At 47.8% G+C, this 12,170-nt stretch overlaps 1 long non-coding RNA gene across 2 annotated transcripts in view; it reads left to right on the top strand.

Moving 5' to 3' along the window:
- Positions 1–11,963, top strand: part of LOC310666742 — a 120,964-nt gene extending 109,001 nt beyond the window's left edge. The window contains exon 3 of one of the 2 annotated variants that reach the window (XR_014505994.1): positions 11,641–11,963. This is a non-coding gene — a long non-coding RNA (uncharacterized lncRNA). Of the gene's footprint in view, positions 1–11,563 lie in introns of both variants that reach the window. The other variant, XR_014505995.1, reaches the window with a different exon arrangement.
- Positions 11,964–12,170: the final 207 nt, after the last annotated feature.

The raw sequence follows: 12,170 nt of genomic DNA, 5'->3' as shown, positions 1-12,170 counted from the left end.
TGAGCGCACAACAGCAATGGCCATGTCCCTGGGGCAGAGATGTACAACCTTTCTCTGGCAAGTCTGCACAGCTCCTTTCGGAGGACTGGATTTGCAGTTTCAAGAAAAGGTTTGGCTTCCCACCTGAATGAATCCCTTCTCCCCAGCTGAAAAGATCATGAAACATAAAGCCAACAAGCGACCCAGGTTTCTGTTAGTACCCTTAAAAGCTCTCCCAGTGTCCACGCTTAGAGAGGGAGAAGGCTTGAATGGTTTGGGCTTGGCCCATAGACAAAGACTCAAAGGAAGCCGGAGTCAAAGTGTGCAGTGAACTGACACCTCGAAAGACACAAACAAAGAACGATGACCTGTGAGAATCATAGAATTGTAGAGTTGGAACACCCCCAAGGGTCATCTAGTCCAACCCCCTGCAATGCAGGAATCTCAGCTAAAGCTTCCAGGACAGATGACCATCCAACCTCTGCTTAAAACCCTCCAAGGAATCACAGTCCACAACCTCTAGAGTCCTACCCTCCAGACCAGGAGAAAACAAGCTTGTTCCCTCTTCCATGTGACAGCCTTTGGGATATTTGAAGATGTCTATCATATCTCCCCTCAGACACATCTTTTCCAGACTAAACATACCCAGCTCCTTCAGCTGTTCTTCATAAGGCTTGGTTTCCAGGCCCTTGATCATACTGGTTGAGAAGTGACTGAGACCAAATGGTTTTACCAAACTTTTCAGCTCTTTAGTTCAAAAGCTCCTCTGGAATGAAGGAAATTGAGCCCCAGAGTGTTAGTTCATTCTCAGCTCTGGGGAGGAAGAGTGAAGGTTTTTGTCTCAGTTCCCCATCAGATTGTATCACTGTGGAACTTGCTACTACCAGTGTACTCCCAGGCACCACAGTGATAAACTGCCTCATCTTCAGTCTGGATGTTGGAGATGGTTAAAGAGCCAGTGTTCCCAGAGATAGAGGCAGTGAACCGATCTGGGATCCCTTCTCCCCGGGTGCTGGTGCCATAGAGCAGAAAGAGAGGAGGCTGTCCAGGTTTCTGTTGATACCAGCCAAAGGGGTCCCAGCTACCACCACTACTTCTGGAACAGGAGAGCTTCACAGTTTGGCCCAGGGACACAGACTCCGAGGCTGGCTGAGTTACAGTCTGTGAAATGACACCTTTGCAAAAAGAAAAAGAAATGCATCAGTTTCTGCATTTATAAAGATCATAAAAACATTGTGTTTGTAAGGTAAATTACACATGATAAATGGGTTTGTGGCTTTCCCCGTTATTTCAGCACAAGCCTTTAACCACCCAGAACCAGACCTGAGCAGTAACTGAGAAGGGCGAAGAGAAGAAGGAGCCAAGCCATGGTGAAGTCAAAGGAAGGGAGAGTCCCAGAGCCAAACAGCTCCTCAATCTAGCTGCACCTTCCTCCTCCTCCTCTCTTAAATCCCCAGAAATGACAAATGATCTCTCATGCAAATTAGCAACAAAGGGGATGATTTGCGTACGGAAGGTCCAGTCCTTAGTATCCCAGTTAAAAAGAAATATATAAAGTAGCAGATTATGGGAATGTTCAAGAGAATTTGCCAGAATACTGGACCAGGATTGCTCTTTACTGAACATTCATCCTGATTAGTCCGCAAAAAAATTGAACCAAGTCAACTGTTCTTTTTTCCTCCTTCCACACCTTTTTGCAGGCAGGGCAAATAACGTTGCACCTGGGAAATGTTATTCTACACTTCCCAGTTCCCTCTCACTGTCCTTTCCACAAAAGTCTCAGTCCTTGAATCCTTGAATCATTTTCCTGGCCTGTCTTCATGTGCACATGCCAGGTAGAATTCTCTGACATTGCATGGATAGAAACTGGCCTCAGATGAAATTAGGGATATTTCTCATTCCCCCCCCCCCGCCAGATCGCCCTCGACACCCCTTTTTTGTGTGTCCCCCTGCAGAGAAATTCCTATGAGAAGAAGGGTGATGTGAGGAACTGGGCAGAGAGGGAATGGTGGAGACCGCCTCCCCATCCTAACCCTTCCAGGGAGGAGGAGGAAGACAGTATAGATTGGCAACAGGGGTTTGAGGGAGGTAGCAGCACAGAGGCAGATTAAGGGGGAAGTTGGGAAATCATGAGAGAGCCAGAACAGTACCCGGCTGACACGTTGTCATTAGAAAGCAACCCAGACCCGCCATTTCCCAGAACCCGGTAAGCCTTAAAAGTAGGAGAGCAAAGAGCTTAAAGGCAGAGGGCTCATAGCAGCCCCTGTAGAGGAGATGCATGAGGAAGTGGGAGAGACGGGGGTGGAGATTCATTCGAGACAATGCCATTATCCAAGAAGCTGGGTTCTATAGCCTTTCTCTGTAGAGACTGAAATAAAAAAGAAACTTTTCCTTCTTTTATACTTTCCTGGGTATCCAGCCGGGAGCCACTGACAGAATCCTTACAGGCAAGTGGCACCCCCACGGCAGCAATGGGACACAACACACACGCTCTCCACGGTCCTGAGAAAACCCTTTAATTTTGATTTTATTATATTTTGTTATTTGGAAGATTTGCAAAAATAAAAACACACACCAATAAATGAATCTTAGACAGGGGCAAGATTAGATGTGGATGCAAAAGCATTTTTTAAAAAATCCAGACTCCTTGCAATCGGCTCCCCCTTTCTTCCTGCCCAGGGTGTGCCCTGCCCTCTGCTTGCACCTCAGAGGTGGCACATCACACGGAGTGGGGTCTTGGCAGTGGCAGCCATGCCATCGTCCTCCTCCTCCTCCTCGATCCAGCAGTCCAGACAAACAGAAGAGGAAACATCCAGCTGTTTGGGGACATCAGCTCTCATCAGGCCCATCAAGAGCATTCATTGACAGGGATGCCAGGAGATGCAGCCCCATAGCATCCACAGGGAATGACCGCTCCCCGCATAAAACAGGGGGCGACCTTTGCGTGGACGTGCGCAGCCCCTGGATCTGGAGCGGCTCCATCAGCATAGGCTTGGCTTTGCCTTCCCTGAGGTGGGATACCTGGAGGTCTCCGCCTACCCCAGTCAGCTGTCCAATCCCACCTGGGGGAAGTGTTGCCAAGGAGATCAGGCCAGGTAGGGGAGGGATTAGCTGCCCACACAATAGAGGGAGGATCTTACCTGGGAATCCTCACTTGGCTCCAGAGCTTCTCCCACCCTACCCACCCTAAGCTAATGCCTTAATTTGCAGGTTAACTTTTCTTCACAGGTATGCGGGCGCTGCTACGTTAAGGTCGCTGTCAAAGGGCCGGAAAAGAATTTCCCTGCATTGGCAGGTTTCGACTTTCCCGTAGCAAAACGTCACAACTTTGGCGGTAGCAGGCCTTGGGCGGAATCCTTTTGTCCATCTTCCTCTTTGCAGCGGTGATTCCAGGGTTCCCCGTTAAAGGGGTTTCTGAAGGGAGGCTTTGACCGTTCGCTGAAAGGTCGTCATTGCTCTCCCCTGCGGTGGCAGCATAACAGGGGCGTCTATCTCTGCTTGAACATATGTTCTCCAGAGCCGGCCCATCCCCCCCCCCACTGGATAACCCTGATGCTCCCTAGGTCCCCGGCTGGGGACTGGGGAGGGAAAACGCCCAATGCCTGAGCCAAGGTCTACCCACATTTGAAATTTAATAAAGTTATGGCCAATTTAATACCATAGCACATTGTCTTGAGTCGTTATTCCACATGACGGGGGGGGGGGGCCGCTCGGGACCTGGGGACTCCGCCTGTCCACGCAAAGATGTGGGTTATCCCTGCCCTAGACAAACTTCCTTTGCCAAAGGTAGTTCATCCAGGCATCAGCCTGACAGCAAACATAGTCCGGATATATTCACCTTCAGCCTTTTCATTTCAAGGGGTCTTCTCTGAGTAGAACCTGTAACACACAACTTGCCTAAACATGCTCAGAGTGTCAGCTAATATTCTTGGGTAGAGAAAGTTATTTTCGGGCCCTTGTGCTCTAGACATGAGTGAGTTGCAGTGAAAAAGCACCTATGCATAGCCAACATTTTCCTGCCGTGCCCCAGGGGCAGCAGGGGCAGGAGGTCTGTGTTGTCATCCTATCCTGCCAAACACAGAGAAGATGCACCAACATCTCCCCTTAAAGGTGAGAGCTGGGACAGCAGGCATCACACACAGTCAAGAAGATTTGACCTACAACTGTAATTGAACACTCAGAAATGGAAACAATTTGCAAGGCAAATATTCAGATTCATAACATTGTGAAGTATCCATTACTAACTCCACTGCAAAAAACAGAGAACCCTAATGATGGATACTTTGGCCAGGAGATTCAGTTTCAATATCCGGATTTGCAGCCATAACCTGAGCACATAACTGTTAATGACAGCCACTTTATGCCTCCACAAGCCAAGCTGAGCCCATTAAGCCTCCATAATCACACCTGAGCAATAATTGAGAAACACGAAGAGAACAAGGATCCAGGCTATGGGGAAAGTTAAAAGTAGGGTGAGCCTAAGAGGCAAACAGCTCTCTGATCTAGCTTCACCTTCCTTCTGCTTTCTTAAATAACCGGGAAATGAGGCATGTTCTATCCTATTTAATTGTCTGGATTGGAAGTCAAAAACTGAGTGCACAACAGCAGTGGCCATGTCCCTGGGGCAGAGATGTAAAATCTTTCTCTGGCAAGTCTGCACAGCTCCTTTCGGAGGACTGGATTTGCAGTTTCAAGAAACGGTTTTGCTTCCCACCTGAATGAATCCCTTCTCCCCAGCTGAAAAGATCATGAAACATAAAGCCAACAAGCGACCCAGGTTTCTGTTAGTACCCTTAAAAGCTGTCCCAGTGTCCACACTTAGAGAGGGAGAACGCTTGAATGGTTTGGGCTTGGCCCATAGACAAAGACTCAGAGGCAGCCGGAGTCAGAGTGTGCAGTGAACTGACACCTCGAAAGACACAAACAAAGAACGATGACCTGTGAGAATCATAGAATTGCAGAGTTGGAATAATGCCAAAGGTCATCTAGTCCAACCCCCTGCAATGCAGGAATCTCAGCTAAAGCTTCCAGGACAGATGATCATCCAACCTCTGCTTAAAACCCTCCAAGGAATCACAGTCCACAACCTCTAGAGTCCTACCCTCCAGACCAGGAGAAAACAAGCTTGTTCCCTCTTCCATGTGACAGCCTTTGGGATATTTGAAGATGGCTATCGTACCTCCCCTCAGACACATCTTTTCCAGGCTAAACATACCCAGCTCCTTCAGCTGTTCTTCATAAGGCTTGGTTTCCAGGACCTTGATCATCTGGATTGAGAAGTAACTGAGACCAAATGGTTTTACCAAACTTTTCAGCTCTTTAGTTCAAAAGCTCCTCTGGAATGAAGGAAATTGAGCCCCAGAGTGTTAGTTCATTCTCAGCTCTGAGGAGAAAGAGTGAAGGTTTTTGTCTCAGTTCCCCATCAGATTGTATCACCGTGAAACATGTTGCTGTCATACTCCCAGGCACCACAGTGATAAACTGCCTCATCTTCAGCCTGGATGTTGGAGATGGTTAAAGAGCCAGTGTTCCCAGAGATAGAGGCAGTGAACCGATCTGGGATCCCTTCTCCCCGGGTGCTGGTACTATAGAACACAAAGCGAGGAGCCTGGCCAGGTTTCTGTTGATACCAACTAAAGGGGTTCCAGAGAATTCCACCATTTCTAGAGCAGGAGATTTTCACAGTTTGGCCCAGGGACACAGATTCCGAGGCTGGCTGAGTTACAGACTGTGTAATGACACCTTTGAAAAAAAGAAAAAGAAAAAAACTATGCATCATTTTCTGTGTTTAAAAGGATTAGAAAAACATTGTGTTTCTATGGGAAATTACACGATAAGTGGGTTTGTTGCTTGACCCATTATTACTGCACAGGACAACTTGATCCCATTAACCACCCAGAACCAGACCTGAGCAGTAGCTGAGAAGGGCGAAGAGAAGAAGGAGCCCAGCCATGGTGAAGTCAAAGGAAGGGAGAGACCCAGAGACAAACAGCTCCTCAATCTAGCTGCACCTTCCTCTTCCTCCTCCTCCTCCTCTCTTAAATCCCTTGGAAATGACAAATGATCTCTTATGCAAATAGGTCCACATCCTTTGGCTTGGGCAGAGAGCATCCTGCTTAGCGAAAAAAGGGGTTGATTTGCATAAGGAAGGTCCTGTCCTTGGTATGCCAGTTAAAAAGGAAATGATCAAGTAGCAGATTGTGGCAAATTTCAAGAGACTCTGTCCTGAGCATCAGAATACTGGACTAGGATTGCTGCTTATTGCACATTCATCCAGATTTGTCTGCAGGAAAATTGAACCAAGTCAACTGTTTATTCGGCCTCCATTCACACCTGTTTGCAGGGAGGCAAAATGACGTTGCACCTGGGAAATGTCACTCTACACTTTCCATTCCCCTCTCACTTTCCTTGACACAAAAGTCTGCATCTTTGAATGGTGATCATGTTTCTGGCCTGTTTCGTGAAGGATCAAGAGATACGTGAGCATGCGAGGCAGAATTCTCTGACTTTGGCATGGATAGAAAGTGGCCTAGTGTACAATGATCAGAGTCTCACATCTGTTGCTCTGCAGGACTATCTCCTAGCTATGGATGATAGAAGTCTGGCATTGAATGTGGGGCTTTCAGAAAACAAGGCACAAAGAACACATATCCTCCAACATTCCTCAGAGGAAAATAGTAACATTTCTCATTTACCCCCTCTGGACACTTCTTGACACCCCATTTTTTGTTCTGCCCCCACAGAGAATCTTCTGTCAGAAGAAGTGCGAGTGGCACCATCACTGCACCAATAGGACACAACGCACATGCTCTCCACAGTCCTGAAAAAAACGTGTAATATTGATTTTATTAAATTTTATGATTTGGTAGATTTGCAAAAATAAAAACACACACCAATAAATGAATTTTAGAAAGGGGCAAGATTAGATGCAGATTCAAAAGCACACACATATATATATCAAGACTTCTTGCGCTCGGCTCCCCCCTTCTTCCTGCCCAGGGCAGACCTGCCCTCTGCTTGCACCTCAGAGGTGGCACATCACGCAGAGCGGAGCCTCGGCAGCAGCAGCCATACCATCCTCCTCCTCCTTCTTGGTCCAGCAGTCCAGACACACAGACAATGAAACATCCAGCTGTTTGGGGACCTCAGCTCCCATGGTGGGAGATGCAGCCCCATAGCATCCACAGGGAAATATGTGGGTTATCCCTGCCCTAGACAAACTTTCTTGGCCAAAGGCAGTCCATCCAGGCACCAGCCTGACAGCGAACATGGTCTTCAGCTGTATTCACCTTCAGCCTTTTCATTTCAAGGGGTCTTCTCTGAGTAGAACCTATTATACACAACTTACCTGAGCATGCTCAGAGTGTCAGCTAATATTCTTGGATAGAGAAAGTTATTTTTGGGCCCTTCAGCTCTGTACATGAGTGAGTTGCAGTGAAAGAGCACCTATGCATAGCCAACATTTTCCTGCCGTGCCCCAGGTGCAGTGGGGGCAGGAGGTCTGTGTTGTCATCCTATCCTGCCAAACACAGAGAAGATGCACCAACATCTCCCCCTAAAGGTGAGAGCTGGGACAGCAGGCATCACACACAGGCAAGAAGATTTGACCTACAACTGTGATTGAACACTCAGAAATGGAAACAATAAGCAAGGCAAATATTCAGATTCATAACATTGTGAAGTATCCATTGCTAAACCCACTGCAAAAAAACAGAGAACCCTAATGATGGAGACTTTGGCCAGGAGCTTCAGTTTAAATATCTGGATTTGCAGCCATAACCTGAGCAGATAACTGTTAATGACAGCCACTTTATGCCTCCACAAGCCAAGCTGAGCCCATTAACCCTCCATAACCAGACCTGAGCAATAATTGAGAAGCACGAAGGGAACAAGAATCCAGGCCATGTGAAAACTTAAAAGTAGGGTGAGCCTGAGAGGCAAACAGCTCTCTGGTCTAGCTTCACCTTCCTTCTGCTTTCTTAATTAACCAGGAAATGAGGCATTTTCTATCCTATTTAAATGTCTGGATTGGAAGTCACAAACTGAGTGCACAACAGCAATGGCCATGTCCCTGGGGCAGAGATGTACAATCTTTCTCTGGCAAGTCTGCACAGCTCCTTTCGGAGGACTGGACTTGCAGTTTCAAGAAAAGGTTTTGCTTCCCACCTGAATGAATCCCTTCTCCCCAGCTGAAAAGATCCTAAAACATAAAGCCAACAAGCGACCCAGGTTTCTGTTAGTACCCTTAAAAGCCGTCCCAGTGTCCACGCTTAGAGAGGGAGAACGCTTGAATGGTTTGGGCTTGGCCCATAGACAAAGACGCAGAGGCAGCCAGAGTCAAAGTGTGCAGTGAACTGACACCTTGAAAGATACAAAGAACAATGACCTGTGAGAATCATAGAATTGTAGAGTTGGAACACCCCCACGGGTCATCTAGTCCAACCCCCTGCAATGCAGGAATCTCAGCTAAAGCTTCCAGGACAGATGACCATCAAACCTCTGCTTAAAACCCTCCAAGGAATCAGAGTCCACAACCTCTAGAGTCCTACCCTCCAGATCAGGAGAAAACAAGCTTGTTCCCTCTTCCATGTGACAGCCTTTGAGATATTTGAAGATGGCTATCATATCTCCCCTCAGACGCGTCTTTTCCAGGCTAAACATACCCAGCTCCTTCAACTGTTCTTCATAAGGCTTGGTTTCCAGGCCCTTGATCATCTTGGTTGAGAAGTGACTGAGAGCAAAAGGCCGTACCAAACTTTTCAGCTCTTTAGTTCAAAAGCTCCTCTGGAATCAATAAAATTAAGCCCCAGAGTGCTAGTTCATTCTCAGCTCTGGGGAGGAAGAGGGAAGGTTTTTGTCTCAGTTCCCCATCAGATTGTATCACTGTGATACTTCCAGCCACCAGTGCCCTCCTCGGCACCACAGTAATAAACTGCCTCATCTTCAGCCTGGATGTTAGAGATGGTTAAATAGCCAGTGTTCCCAGAGATAGAGGCCGTGAACCGATCTGGGATCCCTTCTCCCCGGGTGCTTGTATGAAAGAACACAAAGCAAGGAGCCTGTCCAGGTTTCTGTTGATACCAACTAAAGGGGTTCCAGAGAATTCCACCATTTCTAGAGCAGGAGATTTTCACAGTTTGGCCCAGGGACACAGACTCCGAGGCTGGCTGAGTTACAGACTGTGAAATGACACCTTTGAAAAAAGAAATAGAAAAAAACTATGCATCATTTTCTGTGTTTAAAAGGAGTAGAAAAACATTGTGTTTCTATGGGAAATGGCACGATAAGTGGGTTTGTTGCTTGACCCATTATTACTGCACAGGACACCCTGATCCCATTAACCACCCAGAACCAGACCTGAGCAGAAGCTGAGAACAGCGAAGGGAAGAAGGAGCCAGGCCATGGTGAAGTCAAAGGAAGGGGCAGTCCCAGAGACAAACAGCTCCTCAATCTAGCTGCACCTTCCTCCTCCTCCTCCTCTCTTAAATCCCCTGGAAATGACAAATGATCTCTCATGCAAATAGTTCCATATCCATTGGCTTGGGCAGCGGCATCATGCTTAGCAGCAAAGGGGGTGATTTGCATGAGGAAGGTCTGGTCCAGTGTATCCCAATTAAAAATGAAATGATCAAGTAGCAGATTGTGGAAAAGTTCAAGAGACTCTGTCCTGAGCATCAGAATACTGGACTAGGATTGCTGTTTATTGCACATAAACAGCAAAAAGAAAAACTAAAGAAAGAAGGGACAGAAAAAAGAGCTACCAGACACTCCGTCAATATTATATATAAACACTCATTCTCTACAAAGGAAGGTTTAGGGCCGGATATCTTTTGAATTGCCAACATAAGCTTGGCAGCCCTAAGGAAAGTGACATGGAGCAGATGGCCAGGGAGATCCCTCTTGCTCTGCATCTCAACAGATCTCAGGGCAGAGATGACTTTGAGCTCTTCTACAGTTGCTGCTTCATTCTTCACTCTGGGGAGAAAGGGTGAAGGTTTTTGTCTCAGTTCCCCATCAGATTGTATCACTGGGGAACTTGCTACCACCAGTGTACTCCCAGTCAGTACAGTAATAAATGGCAAAGATAAGGCTTGCTTTCATTGCTCTGTTCATTTGTGCATTTGACTAGTGTTATGTGGAGGGAAATGCAGCCCCTGGGCTGAAAAATGTCCCCCTCCTGCCCCCTTGGGTTTCCAGTGTGGCCTTCACAGATATTGACACAACTTGGGGGAGGGTGTTTTGGCTGCAGAGCTGCCCCCCCCCCCCGATTGTGAGGGCTGAGGGTGTGATGGTGATGCCTCCCCAGCTGCTGCCATTGTCTGTGGGCTGACTGTGATGCCACAAAAACATTTGGCAGCTGAGCGGGTGTAAATGTGGGCCAAGGCGCAAGCCTCGGCAGTTGCCCTGCCCAGAGAGAAATGGACAGCTCGGTGGCACTCAGCCCTGGTGGTCTCCTGCCCCATGGCAGCAAGCTGACAAGCGGACGGAGGCAATCGCCTGGTGCTGGGATGCTGTGGAGCAAGGAGAAGGAAAGTACAAAGTTTACTAGCTGGTGGGATCGCTACCTGAAGGCGACGGATATTCAGCTCTGAAGCTGGTTGATGTCTGTCAATGGACCTGGCCAGGCTGCAGCTGGTGGGTGGTTGCTGGAAGAATTTGCATTCAGGCTAGTGAATGCCGTGAGGCTACGCTGGCTGAGATGGATGCAAAGTGGTTTGGAAACCTTGTTTGTTAACAGGCAGCCAAACAGAGGAGGAGTCTGGGGGGACGCTATTGGATGGGGACCATCCCACTCACCTGTTTGCCTTTGCCTTACAGGGATGTCCGGAGCCGGTGAGGTTTTCCCCAAGTCCAAAGTCATGAAGAGAATCGCAGGACGTCCCTATTTACATCGGAGAAATGAATGTGAAATACTGGCAGTGAGCAATGGACAAGGCCGTGGCCATACCTGAGAGAAGGAGCTTTGAAGGGAGACTACAGGCGGACATCTGCTGCATTGCAAGTGATGGGGCAGTGGGGAGAGAGAAGAAAATGAGGGAGGAAACATTAGGCCACATTAGGCGCACGGTCCATTGGAAGTGCTATGAAGATGCTTTGAACAGGAATGGCTTCCCCTCAGAGATTCTGGGAACTGTAGGTGGTTAAGGGGATAGAGAGTTGTTAGGCGGGTTAGGCTTAGGGTTAGGGTTAGGGTAGGGGGAGGGGGAGGGGTAGGGGTAGGGTTGAGTTGGGGTAGTGTTAGGGTTAGGGTTAGGGTTCCCTTCTTGTCAGGGAACTTTGGGAAATGTAGCTCGGGTTAAGGGTTAAGGTGTAGGATTAGGGTTCCCTTCTTGTCAGGGAACTCTAGGAATTGTAGCTCTAGTTAAGTGTTAAGGGTTAGCGCTAGCGTTAGAGTTAGTGTCAGGGGTCGGGGTAGGGTTCCCTTCTTGTTAGGGAACTCCGGGAATTGTAGCTCTGGTTAGGGGGTCGTGGTAGGGTTCCCTTCTTGTTAGGGAACTCTGGGAATTGTAGCTCTGGTTAGGGGGTAGGGGTAGGGTTCCCTTCTTTTCAGGGAACTCTGGGAATTTTAGCCCTGGTTAGGGAGTAGGGTTGGGGTTCCCTTCTTGGAAGGGAACTCTGGGAATTGTAGCTCTAGTTAAAGGTTAAGGGTTAGCATTAGAGTTAGGGTTAGCGTCAGGGGTAGGGGTAGAGTTCCCTTTTTGCCAGGGAACTCTGGGAATTGTAGCTCTTGGAGGGGAACAGGGGGTCTCCTAACAACTCTCTGCACCCTTTTCAAACTATAGCTCCCCGATTCTTTGGGGGAAGAAGCCATGAGTGTTTAAAGTAGCTTCATAGCACATGAAATGGTGTGGATGTGGCCCTGGCCTCCCTCACTCCACTGCCCCTTATTATTGAGGAATCGAAAAGATTTCCCCATGCAAATCTCTTGGAAACAATGTATTTCATCTGGAAAACTATTTACTAAAGATTACTTTTTATTAAAACCTTTGAATGTGTTTGAACTGTGTTTGAGTGCACAGAGAATGATTTTACTTGAAAGCAATGCCCTTAGATTACAGAATCATGGAAGAGTTAGAGGTGACCACGAGGGTCTTCAAGCCCAGCCCCTGCAGGAATCTTTTGCTCTACGTGGGGCTCAAAGGACGGCCCTGAGATTAAGGGTCTTGTGCTCTACTCAATGAGCTATACGG

Source organism: Podarcis tiliguerta, assembly GCF_965153285.1.
Source record: "Podarcis tiliguerta genome assembly, chromosome: 16".
NCBI classification, from domain to species: Eukaryota; Metazoa; Chordata; class Lepidosauria; order Squamata; family Lacertidae; genus Podarcis; species Podarcis tiliguerta.
Note: the sequence above shows the minus strand (reverse complement) of the source record. Positions and strands in the feature narration are given on the sequence as shown.